We start from the raw sequence: 21,832 nt of genomic DNA on the forward strand, positions 1-21,832 counted from the left end.
CTTTGAAATTGTGGAAAAATTCAAATACCTGGGAGCAACAGCAACAAATATAAAAGACACTCGAGAGGAAATTAAACGCAGAATAAATATGGGAAATGCCTGTCATTATTCGGTTGAGAAGATTTCGTCATCCATTTTCTTTAAAAAAACTGAAAGTTAGAATTTATAAAACGGTTATATTATCCGTTCTTCTGTATGGTTGTGAAATTTGGACACTCACTTTGAGAGAAGTTAAGGGGGTTTGACAATAAGATGCTTAGGAAAATATTTGGGGTTAAGAGGGATGAAGTTACAGGAGAATGGAGAAAGTTACACAACGCAGAAGCACACACATTTTATTCTTCACCTAACATAATTAGGAACATTAAATCCAGACGTTTGAGATGGGCAGGACATGTAGCACGTATGGAGTGAATCCAGAAATGCATACAGTGTATTAATTAGAAGAGCTGAGGGAAAAAGACCTTTGGGGAGGCCGAGACGTAGGAGAGAGGATAAATTAAAATAGATCTGAGAGAGATGGGATATGATGTAGAGACTGGATTAATCTTGCTCAGGATAGGGACCGATGGCGAGCTAATGTGAAGGTGGCAATGAACCTTCAAGTTCCTTAAAAGCCATTTGTAAGTTATTATTATTATTATTAATATTATTATTATTACTGTTACTATTACTATTATTATTATTATTATTATTATTATTATTATTATTATTATTATTATTATTATATGTGTTTAGTAAATTTCAATAATACGAACTTAACTTCATGGTAAATTGAATATATGACGACGTGTTATTGTGTCTTTGTTCAACATTTCAGAGGGAATTTTGAAGTTTGTACGAAAGAAACCAATGTAAATTACTCAGTAGTACTTAAAATTAAATCGAATTTGAACTTGATGTATCTACAACGCAAATTTTCAGCATTGGTGTAAAAATAATGGCATTAATGTACTATACTGATAAGTGCCGGGCTAGTACTTTAGAGAGATCGCTCTGTCACTTGTTTTCATATACATTCATTCAGTAATTCAACATACCATCACCACGACACCGATGTGTTACCAGTGAATTATGAATGTTTTCACTTATTTTATGTGTTAATTGTTATACCCGTTCGATATTATTTCTTTTATATGTGAAGGTTTTGTTTGTTTTTTTTTTACTAATGGTGGGTATTTGACTTCGTCGTTCACCCATATGAAGCCAGTTGTATAGATCAATTTACCGATACAGTCGTTGCCCAGGGTGCGCCATATGAGGCTGGTCTACGCTACACCCGCGATGAGATAAGTTGGAGATTTGTTGTGATGTCACAGGTAAACCGGAACTTCCGGAGAAACCCCCCGTGTTACCAGGACCAGGGGCTAGCTCAACACAAGTTATAAATCGGGGTTCGAAGAATAAGGAAAGTTTTGTTTGTTTGTCCTTTACTAATGGCGGTTACTTGACTTCGTCATTTACCCATATGAAGCCAGTTGTATACATCAATTTACCGACACAGTCGTTGCCCAGAGTGCGTCATATGAGGCTGGTCTACGCTACACCTGCGATAAGATGAAGATTTGTTGCGATGTCACAGGAAAACCAGAACTTCCGCAGAAACTCCGTGTGTTACCAGGCTTGCTCAACACCAGTTATAAATCGGGGTTCGCAGAATATAAGTCTAGCGCTCTAGCAATAGACGACCGTGAGTGACTGCATTTTAAGTGAAAGTAGAAATTGTGTTTTCTTCTTCTGAAACCTACAATTTTGCCACTTTCATGTATATCAACAAAGATGTTTCTTTGCTTCGATACTTTTGATAATTAAGGGTGTAGAACAGTCCTGGGTATAAAGGCGAAGGGAAAAAGAAAGGAGGTACCCCGTCCATGGCTTTTTCGCTTACACCGCTTTGAAAACAAACATACACAGTAAGACACAATGTATCAGTGGTGGATTTTAGGCGACCAGCTAGAGTGAAAAGCTATAGGTCTGACTTATATAATCCATCACTCAGCAATGCTTGCCTACCTGTCTACTCATATCGCTCCGAAACATATGTCTTTCACGGGAAAGGTGAAGTTGGGAGTTCAGGATAATCTGCTGTGAGTCGAGTGAGTTATTAGTGTCCAGGCCTGGTATAGAAATATGAATTATAAAAGTCTGTTAGAATTTTTTTATTTTTATTGACGTTTTCATTGTTTAGATTCACGCGAAACCTATACAATCACAGTTTTGTTTCGTTGCGTCGAACAATGAAACTTTTAATAGATATTTGTGTAGAACACATCAATTTGCCTTACAGCTAAGAAAACATTAAATATGAGTGTAAGATATTAAATAACAAAGACAAAGAAATATACAAGTACAGTAGAGCCTCAATTTTAGGCAGGGAAAATGTCTTGTTTATCTTTTCCTTATAAGGTAGTAGAGGTGGGGAATGAGTGAACGAAGGTGAGATATTCGTGTACAGTTGTCTCTTGGTAGTAGTCGGGTGTTTCGTATTGAGCGCAACCATGCTTAAAAAAATAAATTCGTACTCCATGAAAACTAAGTCCTCTGTGATAGAGAGACTAAAGAAATGTGAAAGTGTGGCAAGATTAGCTATAGAATTGTCCATACCAGAGAGTACATTAGTGAAGTGGGAGAGGAATATTACTGGCAACAGTGATTTTGATACTACGAGGGAAAGTCATGAGCAATCCGTTGTTACAAATCTTAATTTTTATTTTTTAGACAAACTAGATACATCATCTTAATCTACAGACTTTTCTGTCAGTTTTCAACATAGTCTCCATTTCTTTGCACACATTTTTCTCGTCGTTCTGTAAGTTTGAAAATTCCCGAAGACATCAACGCACTGCTTTCTGGATGTCCTCCAGCGTCTCGTAGCGTTGGCCTCGCAGCTGCTCCTTTACACAACCGAAAAGATGGTAGTCGGAAGGTGCCAAATCGGGACTGTAGGGAGATTGAGGAAGAGTTTCCCACCAAAATGTTCTGATTTTCTCCACGGTGACGCCATCAGTGTGAGGCCACGCGTTATCGTGTTGCAGGATGATGTTCTTTCCAGGGCGTTTCTCGCGCAATGCACGACGGAACTTCAAAACTGTCTGAATATAGCGGACAGCATTTATGGTCTGTCCAGGTTCACGAAATTCAACCAAAATGCATCCCAGAACTCATAAACTCTTTCCTTGTTCGTTCCGTGAAGGCAGTGCGAGGGCGACCGCTACGAGGCTCATCTTGGATGCTCGTGTTCCCATCTTCGAAATGTTTCACCCATATCCTAACACTGCTGGCGCCCATGCACACATCTCTGTATGCACGCTGAAGTCTGAGGTGAATTTCGGCAGCAGATTTTTCTTCTTTAACAAGGAATTTAATGACAGGACGCTGTCGAAACGAACCATCGTTGTCGACTATTTTGCAAACATTGTCTGTGGTCACATGATAGAAGTTAATGACGTCACAATATGTCAATACACAGTGTAAAGTCTATAGATTATGATCATATAATCGTTTTTGTTACATAGTTGAAATTGAAATTATAGCAATGTGTTGCTCATGACTTTCAGTACGACTCTCTATATTTCCAGTTCAGTTCTTGAAAATGAAAAACAGTCAACAATGGACAGATTTCTATGCTCTCTCAAAAGGATTAAAATGTGATGTGATATACAGTATAAAGGAAGTATATTTTATGACGTGGCACAAGCAATAATTAATTTCATTTTATGTATGAGTATTTTTTTAATTACGTAAAGATTAATTTCTGGTCCTACAGATTTTATCTGTTATGGTAACAATTAATAACCATAATTATTTTTAATTCTCTAGAGTGCAGAGTTATTCCATGGAAAACATATTACAAAAGTTTAAAGTTTTTCCTTGCTTTAATAACCGTCCATTTATTTATCAGATGTTTAAATTCAACCGCAATAAATTAATTTATTTTAAAAATATACCTGTTTGTTACATTCTTGATTTACGAAACTGCCTCGATTCTCTGTTTGTAAAATTACGATTTACAATGAGAACCTGTTCTCGCGGACCCTGTAAGGTGGCTGAACTCTGAGTCAGTGTTCTCCATCCTAGAATCGAACTGCCTAAAATTGAGGTTCCACTGTATAATAATATAAAACCTTTAATATCTTGATGAATTTCAGCAGGATTTAAATTTTTACTGAATTATATTCAATTTTCTAAATCTTGATACCGCATGACTTAGAATTTTACTGCATCATTCTCTTTAAAATCTCAATTATAAGAGTAGGGTACAATCTCAAATAAATTGCAGGTTCTGAAGATGTACTGTCCTACGTAATTCGACTTAATCAAGATGTGCCATATAACAATGCCACTAACTCAACCGTAATGGCAGCTTCGACTACTAACCAAGTTTCTCATTACCGTGAGATTCGTATACGACTCATCGGACCAGAAAGCTTCTAGGTACATACAGCATCCAACGGTCTTTACGATCCTCCACCTCCAAGATTACACAGCAGATGTGGAGCATTGAGTCTTCACTAATAGTAACTGTACTCACAGCCGCTTGCCCTGGAGATGGGATAATACTTATCATGGAACTCTAATGTATGTCGTTCGACAGGCGATATCGATAACGACACACGAGACACTCGAGCTCATAATTAATAAATCATATAATGTTGATAAAGGCGTTTTTAGGAGCATGGCTATAATTATAGTTTTGATGCACGACCTTCTTCCTCTGCAGGAATAAACTAGAAACCTTCCATGTCTCAAGGACAGTCTTCCTAACACATTCTAAATAATCGAGTATATGTTTTATAATGCAATACCTACTTGTTTTGTCTATCTAGACGAATTATGAAACCAATGTTGGCAAAAAATTGACTTAGTTTATCTTCTGGATTATAAATGTTAAGAGAGCATATATACTTTCGGAATACAAAATATACATATATAATATACAGTATATATAGGCCTATATACAGGGACATCATTTTATTTTTACTTCAATTTTTATTGTACCTAATTTTTTTAATGTACTTCACTCCCACCCCCTCTACCAGTAGGCCTAAACTTCCAATGCAGTCAAAGTCGCCTTACGGTCATAGTAAATAGTACTGAGTTAATGAGTATAGTATATTCCAGAAATATGTTCGCGTTTTCCAGTGAAGAAAGAACTTTCAATATTGAGTCATATTTCCGCTCAAGTACTGTTGTCTGTTTGCCTACGTCGCATCCCGGTTTCCACCACCCGCTTCTACTCGCCCCTCTGTAAAGGCTAGTAGGTGGGCTGTCTTAGCTCTTTTCTGAAAACATTAATTTCTGTTAAGAATTGGGCGTCTACGTAATATTATACCCATACAACTGTTTAAAATAACTTAAATAAAAGGGCCTCGTTAAGTAATTAACTGTCACGTGATCCCCCCCTTTCTACGACCCTGCGACAAAACCACTTGGACAGACAGTAGATAGCATGTCTGAGTAATTTTATCTTTTCGGATCGTGCAGAAATGAAGATTGAAGTTACAGTACGTAACGTACTTTTTTATGGAGTAGGTACAGAATTATTTCAACATGAGATACTAGTACTTAGGACGAAACAGGTAATTGGAATTAGGTACAATAGTCTATATTTCGATAATATGCACAAAGAACTGGAGCCTGTATCGAAATGAACGGCCACCATTTTCAAAAATGTGTTTAAATATCATATTATGATTATGTTTCAATTTAATTTCATTCTCTATTTTGTACGCCAATGTCCTGTAGACAGTATAATGAATACGTCCGCATGAATAGCTCAGTTCGTGAGTAAAAACATTTATTGTTAATATTGTACTGTATTTTGATTAAAGAAAAACCTAATGAAAATTATCAAACGCAAAATCGCGATATTTCCTAGTTTACGTAAATGATGCACTACTTTTCTTCCCTTTTATACCTAGTAAAGTGATTTGTTTGTATTTTATGCTAGTATCATCGAACTCCAGCCTTGGAAGGGGGTAGCAAACGGTGTTTCCGGTTCTCAACCATTAATCCAAAGGTATAGCCAGGTTAATATTAGAAATGTTAGTAAAATAAAATGATGTCCCTATGTGCGTGCGTGCGTGCGTGTGTGTGTGTATCAGGGTTTAAATTATAGTCTCATTTTGCTACTCGAATTCTAAAAATGTGTGTGTGTGTATATATATATACACAGTCGCATTTTGCTACTTGAATTTTAAAAATGCAATACACTTTGAATGTAAATGTGCAAAAATGCGACAACCACATTGGACTTCAGAAACGAAGATGGTAACGGAGAAAATGAAATCAGAGATATGTATGAACTAATCTAAATTTAAATGAAATGCTAATGGCATGGGCAATGTTCGAAAATATACTGAGCAATCCTAGATGTTCAGGAATTGATTTCAAAGGGTTGGTGCAATTCATGTAAGTTAAGTGAACCATTTCTTCTAATTGATTTATATAATTCCATCGCTTACTGTAAATTGTGAGCGAGGATTTAGTTGCATGAATCTTGTAAAAACTGGTATTAGAAACCGCCTTACAGTAAAAAGAGTTAGCACTCTGCTAACAATATATCTTGAAGGGCCTACTAGTAAAGAATTTCAGTGTTTAGAGTGCCAATAAAATTAACGCATTTTAATGTGATGTAAATTCGGCAGTAATTGATTCTAAACATACCTACTTACATAAGTATATCTAGAGTGTGGTAAGATGGACAGAAAGTAATAAAACTCCAAGAAATGAATTACATGACTTTTTGTTTCTGCACACTTTATTAATTTTATCTTTATGCACAATTATTTATAATATTGCACAAAGACTTCGAAATTTGCACAAATATAAATTTTCATTTGTGCATTTTTGCGACAATTATTTATTTTCTAGCTAAAATCCTTTTATATATATATATATATATATATATATATATATATATATACATATATATGGGCTTTCCTCAATAATATGGTAAAAAATATTTCAATATTTATATGGGTACGTACACTTGGTCAAAATGAAAGTGGCCGGTCTCTTGAGCAGTGAAAATTTTCTCTCCGTGCGCCGCTTTAGTTAACTCTATAATACAAGGCGCTGATTTGGGCTACCTCCACAGCATGCTTCGAATCTCCGTAGAGAATTTTTTGTTTTGTCCTCTCTTTTATTTTTACAACTCCTTTTAGTGTAATATAATCTAATAATTTTGTTTATGTTAATTCATGTTCTTACAGGTAATTACAAAATTAGTGAAATTTGTGGTTATAATTCCAGGAAATGAGGATATATTTTGTCATTAGAATTATGATTTTTCTTCTTGTTTACAATTACTACATTTAGGCCCTAATGATCACGAATTTAGATTAGTATAATAATCATATTCCCTGTAGCACAACTTGCAAATTAATTATTGCCAATTATTTAACCCCCAACATATTTACTGCATTGAACTTTACTTTACTTTTGCAATCTAGATCCATTTTAAACGAAAACGTAAGCAGTTGATATAAACAAAGTAAGAATTTAAAATTAATTTTGTCATCCTGAGTGTGATGAAAGCACTTGTAAAATAGAAGCAATATTAATTGGAAACTAATTTTTCTTTGCGTGTATTTTCTATTGCAACATTTAATATGCATGTCGTTTGAAATATACATGGTAAAAGAAATAATTGGAGGATTATTCAAAAGAGGTGTAGGTTAGACAGGCAACTGAGATGCCGAAGTTATATCTCTCCTAATCAATATGCGGCGTTGCGCATATCGCAAAGCCATTTAAGAATGAAAACTATCAGATGCTGGAGACCACAAATCGGACAACCAATAGACATATATGAAAAATAATCTCTTGATTTATTTCTAACTTATCTTTGCGTTCATTGAATGCTTCCTATTATAAAATTCACCCTAGATTTCTCTGGTTTTTCTCTCGCCGTTTCATGTCAACATCGTGACGTGTTTGATTTACTGCTTCTAGATTGGTGGAAGCTCAAAACAGGTTAATGGAAGAGGCAATACCATATCGATTGATAAAAAGGTACATAAATATTTACGCTGTGGGAACAATTCGAAATCGCGAAGGAATGAGTTTGCGGCGAATGCCACAGTCACACCCCTTTTGCGGTCAGTGTCTTCTCTAACTCACCATGCTACATTCACTTCAGTAGCCACCAGCAACCATCAATTTCTCGAAATCGTTCTACTGAATATTTGTAATGAAAAGGACTTAAGAGGCGCGTTACAATGCTTCACTGGAACTAACTTAGAAACTTTCTTCTAATTGTACTAACTGAAAGTTAAACATGTTAGTAGCTATGTTTGCAATTGTTTAGACGAACTGCTTCAGTTTTACGTGGAAGCGACTGTCATGGATCTATAACCTGCCTACAGAACGGATACTTGTCGATTATAAATGGTATAGATGAGGAGGCGAGACTTAGCATGTGAGCTGTGCGATAGAGGAAAGAATGAGGTATCAGAAAGAGTTTCTTTCATGATATTATATGATATTATGCGAATCTACCGAAACGGAAGTTCATTTTAGACTGAAACCCATCTTTCCCCTCCATACTCATTGGTGATATAGTTACGGCACATGATAAGGTTACAGGACAGGTCTTGCCTCTTCTCGAAACTCTGCTAATGGACGCAAAAAGTTCCTTATTGTGTTTTAATGCAGGAGTAAACTATTTAACATAGTTAGATTCGGGCTAAGTGTAAGAAAACCCTTCAAAGGAAGATATTTGACTTCAATCAGTATCAACAATTATTTTTAGTAATTATCTTCAATCTTAATTTTTGTGTCAAGAGTAATATTATACAGAGTCGAGGTAATATCTATAACTGTGCATATTTCAACAGCTTATTCCTGGGATAGAGTATCCAAACCAAAAATTCTGATACCATATTAGTCTCATATGACTACCTTTATAAGAAAAAAAAATACTCTAAGTGTTAACACTGTTTTATTCAATACGCACTATCCATATGATTGTGATATTTACTCTTTATCATTAAAGAAACTGATAAGGAATGATAGAGGGATAGATTTATCACTTTACAAGTTTTAAATAAAACTGATGGTTTTCTTGCAAATTAAATAAAGATATTAACACTTATCGTTATTTCCTGCCATTCGGAGGTATGGCAACACTAATGCATTGACTAAGGGACGGACTGCTGCTATTCAGACTTAACTTCATGTGTGTTTTCATAGGTGAGCCGACGATGCGCTGTTGCCTAACTACACAGATTTTCAGCCTAATTTTATAATTAACCACGCACTTAATTACAAAACGCATAACAGAATTTTTATTTATTTTAATGTATTCTGCACAGTCATATCACTTCGAGTATGTATGTATGTATGTTTGTGTGTATGGATCCTATGTGTAATATACATTATTAACGAAAATACAAGTAGAAACAAATAAACCAAAGGGGGATAACACGCATATTTAATAATAATAATAATAATAATAATAATAATAATAATAATAATAGTGAATAACAACATAAATATCGTGGAAGTATCATACATGCATTAATAATATTTTTATATCTTAAAAACATAAAGCGATGAAAAATAGTGTATCTTCTTTGAATTATAGAAATAATCGTATATATAAAATTACGAACAATTTTGTAATTATTGTGGATTGTAATTATCGTGTATTAATTTGAAATGTGTATGAATTGTTTATTGTGTATTAATTGTAATTATTCTATGTAATTAAGTTACCATTTCCACCGAGTGTTTGCCCACATGCAGTGTAAATAAACATACCGATACATAAATACAAAGTATAATTGGAATTTTTTTTTCTTTTTAAAATTTCGACCGGCCAGAGGCCGTTTTCCAAAGTTATCTATTTTTGTTTTCTGTTTGTTTACCTTTTTTTTTTTTTTACTAATACAATCACAACACCCATGCCCGAGGCGGGACTCGAACCCACAACCCTTCGGACCAAGCGATAGGGACATGCCGTGCCCCTACCGCTTGAGCCATCCGGGCCGGCGCACTATTCGGACATACTCGCAATCAAAGCTGGGTATGCAGACGTACGTATACGTATAGTGGAAGTTATAACGTGCTGGACTCCATCCTATAGTGGTCGGTGTGAATTTCCCTCCTAATCGGACACGTGAGCAGAAGAGAAAGAATCCAGGCCCGAGGGCTGTCTTGTAAGTTATGAATTCCCTTAAGGAATGAGGTAGACACATTCAGACCTACATACTGTAAACACATGCAACTTGTGAGAGGAATGATGAAATCATAGTCGGACCACAGCATGCGACAGATTTATTAAGTGAAATTTTTAGAAATTAAATCAAATATTATTTACCGTTATTTATTACATTTCTCTCTAAATTCCTTACTTTTACAAGCGATCAGACATTGTCACGTCTCGAAAGCTTCAACAGATTCTTAATTGCATATACAGGCTTATTCAACGAAACTATTTTATTTTTTCAAACCATAGAGAATTGAGTAACGTTATATTTACACGTGAATAAACACTGTGAATATTTATTTGTGGCTACATTGATAAACATTATGATTTTAACTGCGAAATTAACTTAACCTTTGTAACATATTTAAGTACAATGGATTAGGCCTATAGGCCTGCAGTACAATACGATTTTAAAAATCTAGCTCAATCATAACAAATTAGAGCACATTAATTACAAGAACAAATGTTAGTCACGACAAATATAGGTTGTGTTTCAGTATATGTTATTATTAGGAATAGATAACTACAACTCTTATACTTATTTATTTATATTAATCCATAAAATACCAAAATGGGCAAAGGCCTCTTGCTTAGCAAGGTGGCTAACAAAAGAAAACTCCCTAAAGACTTGCAACAGATTCTAAAGATTGAACAGAGGAGGAATAGGAACAACATACTTATTTTGTTTCGGCTTCTCGAATAGGAATATCCTGAACTAGCACCAACAGATAGCGCGTGTGTGCTTTGAGGGTTGCGCTCTGCGTGTGTATTTGTTTTTCAGTATAGAAACATTGAGGATTTACGTAGTATATTATCAGGCCTATATTAAATACTCTTAAAAACAACTTAAAATGCATTTTGTCTTCAATCAGGTCCCGAAAGATTCTAAATATATGGTTTCAACCATAAAAAAATATAACTAATTAAATTGCGCCTCAAAAATGCTAGCTATTAAAAAAAATAACTACTTCAAGCAAGAAATTACTGGCTACAGTTTCATTTTGGAAGAGGACAAAGAAAAATTGTAATAAAAACATATGCAACCTCGACAGCAAGCTATGTTAGCTTACATTATATGCAGTACTTGTAGGAGTGCCCGACGTTTATGCCTGCATTTTATATTGGGACGATACTAAGCCTACAGTAAACTCTCGATTAACTGGGATGATCATTATCCAGGACGATCAGTAGTGAAACAAAATATAGGCCTATAAATAATATAGTCTATGTATAAAATAAGGAAATCAATTTCGATTAATAATGCCTATAATGTAGCCTTATTAAAATCATGTTTAATTTAAAATTTTCAAAATCAATCTCCTGAGTCCTGAAAGTATAGTATACTATACTTCATACATGATTATGATATAAGATGTATATGCAGAGACCCGAAAGTTACCCAGCATTTGCTCATATTGGGTTGAGGAAAAACCCCGGAAAAAACCTCAACCAGGTAAATTTCCCCCGAGCGGGAGTCGAACCTGGGCCATCTGGTTTCGCGGCCAGACGCGCTAACCGTTACTCCACAGGTGTGTACTACTTGCTATATGTTTCCATTGAATTATGGTAATAACCCTTGTTTTCTACGGTTTTAATAAATGGCGCTCGGCCCACTATGGTTCTCAACCCTTCAATTGTCCCATTAAACATTAAATTGTAATTGTTTAACTCTTATAATCACATGTAACTAAACACATCTACATTCGCTCGTATTATTATTATTATTATTATTATTATTATTATTATTATCATTATTCCATTGTTTTCTGTATTATACTGGTTGAGTGGAAGACAAGGCCTTATGTTCTTAACTCTGCCATTATCATAAAAAAATAAATCAAACATAAGTGAACAAGTAATTTAAATTGTAGGAAAGATTATCATAGTACTCTATTATCACTACAATGCATTTTAACAGTGTCCAAGGTCAAGTTTTGAATCAATAATAGAACGTTAACTGCAGCACAAACAAGATGAAAGTGTTCCCTAATAGCACCTGTGCCACACGCCAACGTGACGTCACGCCAATATAGTTTATGAACAACTAACCTTAACTCCGTACGTCCTGGGACAAAATACGATCCCTATACATTATTTTGGGACACTCTGTAGCTAGCAATTAATAAATAGTGGGATTCCTACAAGAGAAACGGAAGTATTCGCTATAAACTGTCCAAAAACGTCATTGTCTGCCACAAATTCTACTTTGACTCGCCGAAAATTAATGAAGAAAATAAATGTCTACTTTGTTACGAGAATCGAATCAGCTGCAGCGTACCGTCAATCGGTAGCGAAATGCCGCCTTCGCGAAGCTCGATCCAAGGTCATAAGAATCTTAAATGAGTTTGACTGGAAGATCAGGATAAAAGAACCCCCACGGGGTTCATCTCCTATGAGCCAAACCTGCTCCGCGGTAATAACCAGGCTAGTGGATTGATTATGAGCAAAATTGACGATTAGTCTGTTTACAAGTAACGTCGCTCTGTTTTAAATTACTAGTTCAGGGGAACTCCGCTCACTCCATAGCTGATGTAAACACACACAGACCCGCTACCCAGAACGGGATTCCTATGTTTGTAGCTTTGTATCTTATTCACTGAACAGCTTACAAAAACAAGCACCTCGCACCAATTTATAGTTCTTGTGCTCCTTAATTAAGTCTGTACAGGCTGTCAGGTTATAAATATGATATCTTCCTACCTAATACGGACTTAAAATGCAACGGAATACTTTGAACACAGGGTTCCTAAACCCTCTGTTCGTTTATACAGTAGCTGATGTTTACCTCACCTGAGGCCATGTCTTTCATCTCAGCATGGATGTAAGAGAATTGCAGTACAAGCAGGCATGCTGATAAAAACAAGTGAAGAAGCCAAATTCCTTCGCTCAGTGTCAGAAGCACTGAAGATTTATTATGCAAACAATTTCAACAGTAGGATCGGCCAGATGATGTGATAGAGATGAGTTGACAAGCAGGAAGAGATGCCGGAGAAATATTTTGTGCCTGTAACTTTCCTGAAATAATTATATCAATCATTTTATTCATAGCCTAACAGGGATGTTTCTTGTCGCCAGGTTTATTTAGCATATAGGAGCAGCATTGTTTCAAAAGATATTAAGTCCACCGGTGTCCACCGTTGTGACTGAGGGGTTAGCGAATCCAATTCCGAACCCAGCGGGCCCGGGTTCGTTTACCGGTAGGGACGAGTTGCCTGGGTGAGGTCTTTTCGGGGTTTTTCCCTCACTCCTATGGATGAATATCAGGTAACTTTATCAGGCGATTGGAACCCCACTCATCTTCGCCATTTCCTTTCCTCCCCTATCATCCCGTTATTACTTCTGGTTTTCATATCGCTCTACAGGCAGCTTTCCGAAGCTGCTGGCTCTCTCGACCGGCATCCGTGAGTTGTATTCATGTGATGATGGATAGCTTCTGCAACGGAACCCGGGACAGATCTTCTCGGGGGAGGACTTCTGCCTCGGACCGTTAAGGGAGCCTTGTGGGGGGGGGTTGCCGAAGCAGCAGTGGTACATGGACTCTATTGGCTGTAGGGACCGGACGTTAAGGGGGTCAAGTGGTTAGGTCGGTGCGCGTAGAGCGTCGGTGGGCACACAAATCATCCCATATAGGGAGTGTACAATAGACCTCAGGTCGTAGTGCGTGGGATGTTCCCTCCGTCCCTTCTAACAAGAAAAAAAAGTCCACCGGTGGACGAAATTCAAAATTTGATAGTTCTTCTTACTTTATCTTTCATGCTTTTTAAACCGTGGAACAAGTGCATAAAAGTGGTTGTATTAAGTATAATGAAGTAGTTCAGTTTTTGGTAATTCGTGTAAAAAGTATTTGATGGACATAATAGGATTTGAAATTCTGCCCCTCATATTTACATTGGCGAAGCTATTAAACAGGGGAAAATAGTTTTAGAAAATGAATTTTAATGAATAAAGATAGGATGTGAACTATAATCATTACCAGATGAATAAGTAACTTTTGAGGAAACAGAAAACGAATTTCAAAGAACAGCCAACAACATAAAAGGAATGCGGACATTTAATTTAAAGATTTTAACTACTGAAACGTAATCATGGCATTTAGAGGGAATATTACAAACCATATAAGATAGTTATAAACACTCAAATAATTGAACAAGTCTCTAGTTTTGATTATCTTGGTTTTAATTTTTCATGTTGTGCTCAAGAAGATTTAAATGTAAAATTGAACAAATTTATGCAAATGAATTGTGTAATAAGAACAATGAAAGACATGACACTGAAAACGAAGTAAGTGAAACTTTACAAAGTGATGGCACTGCCAATGGCAACTTATAGATACGAGGATTTAGCACTGATTAGAACTGACAAAAGATAAGAAAAATCCGATAAACTGAAGCTCTTGAGATCTTAGTTCAAAAGAGAAGCATAGACATCTGCAAGAAACTAAATACACAAAGTTTAAACAACAAAAATACAGAACAAAAGATGAACTGGTATCAACATATACATATTCGTACACTGTTCTTGAAAAGTAATACATAATTCCAACTAAAATTGAATGAGGAGATTTGTAACCAAAAATAACCCTCAGATATGTCAAACGTTCTATTTAGAAAGGAATATTTTTATGAAAAAAAAAAAATTGTATGCTATATATAGGCTTCATATTTCAGCTACCTAAAGACTGAAGTTAAAGACACATTGGGTATATAGTACGCCGAACACAGGTAATGCAACCGATAAAGATATAAATAAACACGTCTCCCTGCGTGTTCGTGGAGTACAGTCAACTCCGACATTCTGAAGCTATACTAGTAAGCACATGCTTAAGCCGTGATGTTCATTTTCGTCGTGACCTTTGCGGTGAATAGACCTAATAACGTGCATTCGTAAGTTACGGAACTTGAAAATATGCGGATGTCACTTGAAATGATTTTATATTGCAAGAACTTCTGTCAGTGGCACATGACGTTATTGGTGCATGATGTAGTAGGCCTACAAGATATTCCTATTGCCTGATATTTTTTCATGTTTCATTAGGATATTTCATATGTCCCTCATCACTGAAAACCACTACTTTTCTATGTATTTTTCTAGAAATTCCCTAAAATGTAGATTATTTAATTTATTAATTGGGATGTTGGCACTGAACATTATGGCAGGCTACACAAATCCATGCTAAACTCGAGTTAATATCTTCATGATTTTAAGACTGCGTTGGTACTTTTTCTTATGGATTACATTCAAAACACTTTCTGTGCCTTTTGTTATTGCAGTGCCTTTCAGTGCACTGTTTTTGTCACTCTTACGTTTGTTTTACACAGTTTATATGTAATGTTGTGTATATTGACAGTGAAAATTTTAGTTCAAATATCCTCAACTATGCCCTGCAATATTACACGCTTGAGCGTCTTACCTAAGACATTTTACCTCTGCAATGAACCTACAATCTGCAACAAAACTGTAGTTATTTAAATAATACGACTAATAAGAGCAGTGATCGATAAAATTACTCACTATAATATAATTGCGTCCCGTTTTTTACTTTCTAGAGGAAGAGGGCAGGAGATGCGTAACTATATTGTATACGAACGTACTTGTACCTGCGCTGTGACGTCACATATACTTCGAAACAAGACAACTTCATTCCAGTTTATAGGTAGCTGAAATACGAAGTCTAGCTATATATATTTGCGACCATTATATTGCGAGTTATGATATCATCGAGAACATTTTTAAATGACAGCCTATACTTTTTTAATGATTCATCTGAAAGAGCTTATTTTCTTTCTAATATTTTCATTTGTTTTGTACAGAATCATTTTGATTATGGTTACTATGGTAACAGTTTAATTTTTTATATTTGTTTTACTAGTTGACCAGTCTCGTGAGCTAGTGGTCAAAGCTTCTAACTACAGTTCGTGAGGTCCCGGGTTCGATTCCCGGTTAGAACACAAGAATTTTTCCTTAGGGGGAAATGTTCCTGTGTTCGTCCATGGTCTGAAAATTAGGTTAGGCTTAGGTTTAAGATCCCTCCTGGCATTTCATAATCATCCTGTCATAATATCATTGGGGCAGCATGACTCCGCCTTCCAGACGCCTCAACCTCAGAAGTGAGTTACAAACAAGCCACTGCCAGAAATATCAAATGACAACCTGGTGCCATTGTAGGAAAAAAATGTTTTGTTAATCTCTGTGTTATGAAAGGATTTTGTTGATAAAATAAATATTGAAACAAAGTATTAGGTGTTCTTAACAGAAAATGAAGGAATCGAGATTCTTTTGATGACAGAATTTAATGTCTGAAGTCGTACACAAGAGGTATGCACAATTTTTAACATAACTCATCCAAATCGGCCACATATTTCTCAATCAACTATGTGTAGAATAGAAGCGAAATTCAGGGAACATGGCATTTCAGAGACATAAAAGGACACCTAAGTTACATGTACTTGTTAATAAGACGTAGGTTCCAACGAATGAACACATACAATAATTTGCTGATAAAAATGTATTTCAATTAACAATAAATTTGTACTTTTGTTTACAATAGATAATACTCATTAATGTAGTAAAGGGTAACGTCTTAGTTTCATTTGAGCGAAAACCACCTCGTTTTTAATTTCGGATATTTTAATATTTGTTAAACATTTCCAGTTCAAAACACGAACATTTTATTTCTTAGGGGGCCTTATTACCTCCTGTTACCTTATTTATTTCTCTGCCAACGGAACCACTAAATTGTTACGTAACGCTTCAGACAATTATTTACATCATACAACAAAAACACAAAACTTGAAACAAAGTGTAATATATATATTCAGGTCAATTATTTTTATGAAGTCCTTATCAGGAACTTTCACTGTAAGCATGGACAAGATCTATGAAACTGTTCACAGTCCTCTTTTTAGACACTATCTCATGATCTGCAATAATTAAAGTAAGAAACGATGCATTTTAAAGCATCATAAACTTAATCAACTTGGCGCTACTGGCTCAGAAGTCATAACATTTTTAACCAACTCTTACTTTCATACAGAAATATTTGTAATTTCTTTCGTTTTAATGGTTCATTTTTATAATTCTACAAACACTTCTATAGTCGTGACTTACTTGTATAGTAGTAAAAGTCACATTAAATGTAGATTCTTGAAACACTGATTATTTTCAAGTTTATTTTAATTTGCGTGAAAGATAGACTCTCAGATTACTACAACCTATTGTCACATGTTATCACCATCTAAAGCATTCGTGTGGAATTATAATTATTTCATTTATGTACGTTAAGTATTAATATTTATAATTGCGTACCTGTAATTTCCTAAAACAAGATTTTACGATAAAATCTTAATTATTTTATTAACTGTTCCAGTAGTCTACTCAAATAATTAATGTTTCGTTCTTTATTCCAGGGCTTCAGTGTACAGCAAGAAGGACTCTCGTCAAGTTCGTGATTTCAGCAATTACATTTTTCAGTGACTGGCTAAACATTTTCACCACCTTGAAGATTTCCTAACAGGTAGGTATCTCAACTACGTATCCAACAATTTATATAAATCTTGTTTAGTCTTCATAGTTATTGATAAATTTATTAGTCCATATAGTACACGTAACCCACTGAAATATAGTGCAACAATTCATATAAATTTTGTCTTCGTAGTTATTGATAAATTAAATTGTCTATATACAGGGTGATTCACGAAAATTGTGTCATACTCTAGGATCTGATTCCTGACATCATTGTGAAGATTTTGAATAGTTTTGGATAAAATCACGGTTCTGCCTTCCGTAACACGCATCCTTGTGAACTTCTCTCTCTCTCTCTCTCTCTCTCTCTCTCTCTCTCTCTCTCTCTCTCTCTCTCTCTCTCTCTCTCTCTCTCTGGACGTCTGGAACTGTGTGTGTTCACAGCTGATTGCAGCGACACAGAATCTCGTGACATCAGAGTCAGGTTTAGAGATAACGCAACACAGTACAAAGTATCTACCTAATATTCGAATAACGAAAGTTAAATGCGGCACACACAGTTCACACTCGGACGACTTACTGTATTGCTGCAGAAGGTGCGGTCTTTGTAAACTGAGTATAATACAGATTTTTCACGTGAGTAATAATGTGAATGTTCTTTAATGAATTTATAACACGGTCAGTAGGCTACCATCCTCGTAAATAAATTAAATGCTTAAATCGTCACAATTTCCAAGTTTATGGTTAACATTCAGGAGGGTGTAACTCAGTCAATTTAAAAATATATGACATAATATGTTTAAATGAACTTTTTTCATCACAATGATGTCAGAAATCAGCTCCTAGAGTATGGTACAATCTTTATGAATCACCCTGTAGTAGGCTACGTGTCACCCACTGTAGAACATTGCAACATTTATATAAATTTTGTTCTGTCTTCGTTTTATTGATAAGTGTAATAGTCTATATAGGACACGTCATCCACTGCAGTATACTGCAACAATTTACATAAATTTTGTTTTGTCTTCGTAGTTACTGATAAATTCAATAGTCTACACAGTACACGTAACCCACTGCAGTATACCGTTTATCACCATCACATCGGAAGGTAGATCGAAATTTTTAATTCTTCAGACAATGATGAAGTCTCAAGCTAACATTCAAAATTCACACTGAAGTGAGTTATTTGGCAATTTGATATAGAGATTATGATATATTCCTTTCCTGTAAAGTAATTTTCATATTCTTTTCGATGTTTCTTTCCAATTTCTTTTCGATTTTCAGTTTTGAGTCTAGATGAATATACAATGGAATTCTCGTGAAATGAGTAGGATTTCAAAGTCATTGGAGAACAGAAAATTTTAATGGCCTAGGAGAATTTCTAACCTATTCTGTTCCAAACTTCCTCTTAAACAAAGCGCATACATCTATCATGACACGTAATATGGTATGAAAAGCATGAAATCTCATAAGGGCAATAGCCTCTACAGTAGTGTAGGGTGAGCTGAAAGTCTACGACACTTGGAGAGCTAGTCCAAGAGACCTTACATTAAACACACAAACAAACTATACAAACTAAACACAAAAACTATACAAATAAAACACATAAATTATACAGACTAAACATATACAAAAAACTATACAAACTGAACACATAAAGTATACAAACTGAACACACAAACAAACTATCCAAGCTAAACACACAAAAAACTGTACAAACTAAACATACAAACTGGGATATAATGGTAGAGACCGGATTAATCTTGCTCAGATAGGGACTGATGGCGGGCTTATGTGAAGGCGGCAATGAACTTCCGGATTCCTTAAAAGCCGTAAATAAGTAAGTAAACACACAAACAAACTACCCAAGCTAAACACACAAAAAACTGTACAAACTAAACATATAAATTATACACTGGGATATAATGGTAGAGACTGGATTAATCTTGCTCAGATAGGGACTGATGGCGGGCTTATGTGAAGGCGGCAATGAACCTCCGGATTCCTTAAAAGCCGTAAGTAAGTAAGTAAGTAAACACTACCCAAGCTAAACACACAAAAGACTGTAAAAACTAAACACATAAATTATATCAACTAAACACACAAACACACTATCCAAACTAAACACAAAAAAAACTATTGAATTGAATTTAAGGAAGAGGGGACACTATGGCTCAGCACTGCGACCTGTTAAGGTCTATTACGCTAGTCCTCAAGCTAGGCGCATTCCCAGACCCACATCGGCTGACACACTAAGGTTCGCTGCGTACCCAGGTGTCAAGCAGGCAACCCTCTCTCGTCCCTAGGACAGCCCCCTCCGTGCATCGCCAGCCGTGCTATGAAATGGTGACGAAATGGAGAAATGGTGACGGAATGATGCAAATGCCTAATATGGGGAAAAACGGGAGAACCCCGAGAAAAACCCCAAATGCAACCTTGTCCGCCACAAGTGCCACTATGGATTTTTCAATGAAAAATCCCAGACATGACCGGGACTCGAATCCGGGTCGCCTGCGTGACAGGTCAGAAGTCTGACCACTCAATCACCGCAGAGGTTCTAAAAAAAACTATGCAAACTAAACACATGAATTATACCAATTAAACACAAAAAAAAACTGTATCAGGACATGTAGGCTACATTGTCCTTAATCCAAAAGAATAATTAATGACGCACTCATATTCTAATACCGTAATAACTTTTGAGCTTGTTACAGATATGAATCATTTGTAAATACAATTGTCTGCCAAACTCGATACTTTGTATTGGAATCTGTTTACCGCAACTGTATATGTACATTATGCTTGCAAAATCTCTCAGTTAACTTTTTGCTCAACTTGATATCAATTTCGTTGATATATCGCTTTTTAACGATGAAACCAAAAAGATTATGTTTTTTAAGCAGCCATATGTGGAAAAAGCAGCCAAATATGGAACAAATCTATTAAGTGGAAACAGTTTGACGCCTTAATATCATGAGCCTTCTTGTAACCTCAGCCCAAGACTAGTTTGTGGTCCTCGTTAGTTAATCATCTGATAACAGGCGAAGTTAGTGTTTTATTAACTATCGACTCCTTAAGAAACTTACAATGCTTCATACAAGTATCTGTCTTTAGGGTTTTTATAGTCTTATAATTAGTAGTTCGGATTATTCCAGACGTGTATTAGGCCGTTTTCAGAAAAGCAATCATCAGTCATGTTTATCTCCCTAAAAACTTCTGTAAGCTTTAACTGACTTTTACATCAATGTTATCCATATGAACATTATGGCTTGAAGTGGAATAACTAACATCGCAGATCACATATTGACCGATAGATCAGCCTTATGGGCTTTGAAGGCAACAACTTTTATCAATTTCACTGTCCTGCTACCTAGCGACTGCAGAAGAAATCACGTTATAACTCTCATTTGAATTGCATGGAGTAACTATACTTCCATCTAGCGGTCGTTACCAATCGACATTGGCGATCCTGGCGGTTGTTCTCTTCCACATGTTACCGTTTTTAACATGGTAGATGGTCAATGTGATCAGGGCTAACATTCGACCAGATATTCAAAATAAATACGATTAATCAAAAATGCAAATGCAAAAGTCCAAGTCATCACAGTTCGTTAAGGGGATTTACATGAATTCATGCAAAAAATCATTATACATATGGTATTATTTAAACTCCAAATGCACCCACGATGCACCCATAATTTAATATAATTAATAATAAATGAATCATTAAGAAATATTGTTAAGTGTGGGAATAACTTCTAGGTGCACAGTCTTCTTTATTTATTATTACATACTATATGAAAAAAAATATTCCTAAATTTGCATATAGTGCACATATTAAAAAAATTATGTTACACAGCTGAAATTGTTGTAGATTTCCAAACTCGAGTTTAAAAATGGACTATTATTATGATATTAATGCAAGACTTTTAAGTAGTTCCCTATTTTACAGAAATTAAAAAATTTAATTACAATGATTTTTACAATAAAATTATTTTTTACGATATAATTAATCACAGAAACTCTATTATAATTGTCTATTTTAAAGAGTATTTTATTAAGGATGATCAGTAAAAAATCAAGTTTTTTTACGTACTTTAGTTGTTAAATGCGTACACTCATACACACATATGCACATTTAAAAATGTTTGCTTCACG

General features: G+C 35.3%; 1 protein-coding gene across 1 annotated transcript in view; it reads left to right on the plus strand.

Moving 5' to 3' along the window:
- LOC138698036 (serine-rich adhesin for platelets) overlaps positions 1-21,832 on the plus strand; it is a 453,855-nt gene that overhangs the window by 282,127 nt on the left and 149,896 nt on the right. Inside the window, exon 2 of the mRNA XM_069823717.1 lies at positions 17,620-17,726. The gene's annotated coding sequence lies outside the window, so the exon portion shown is untranslated. The remainder of the gene's footprint in view (positions 1-17,619; positions 17,727-21,832) is intronic.

This window comes from Periplaneta americana, chromosome 1 (assembly GCF_040183065.1).
Source record: "Periplaneta americana isolate PAMFEO1 chromosome 1, P.americana_PAMFEO1_priV1, whole genome shotgun sequence".
Lineage (NCBI taxonomy): Eukaryota > Metazoa > Arthropoda > Insecta > Blattodea > Blattidae > Periplaneta > Periplaneta americana.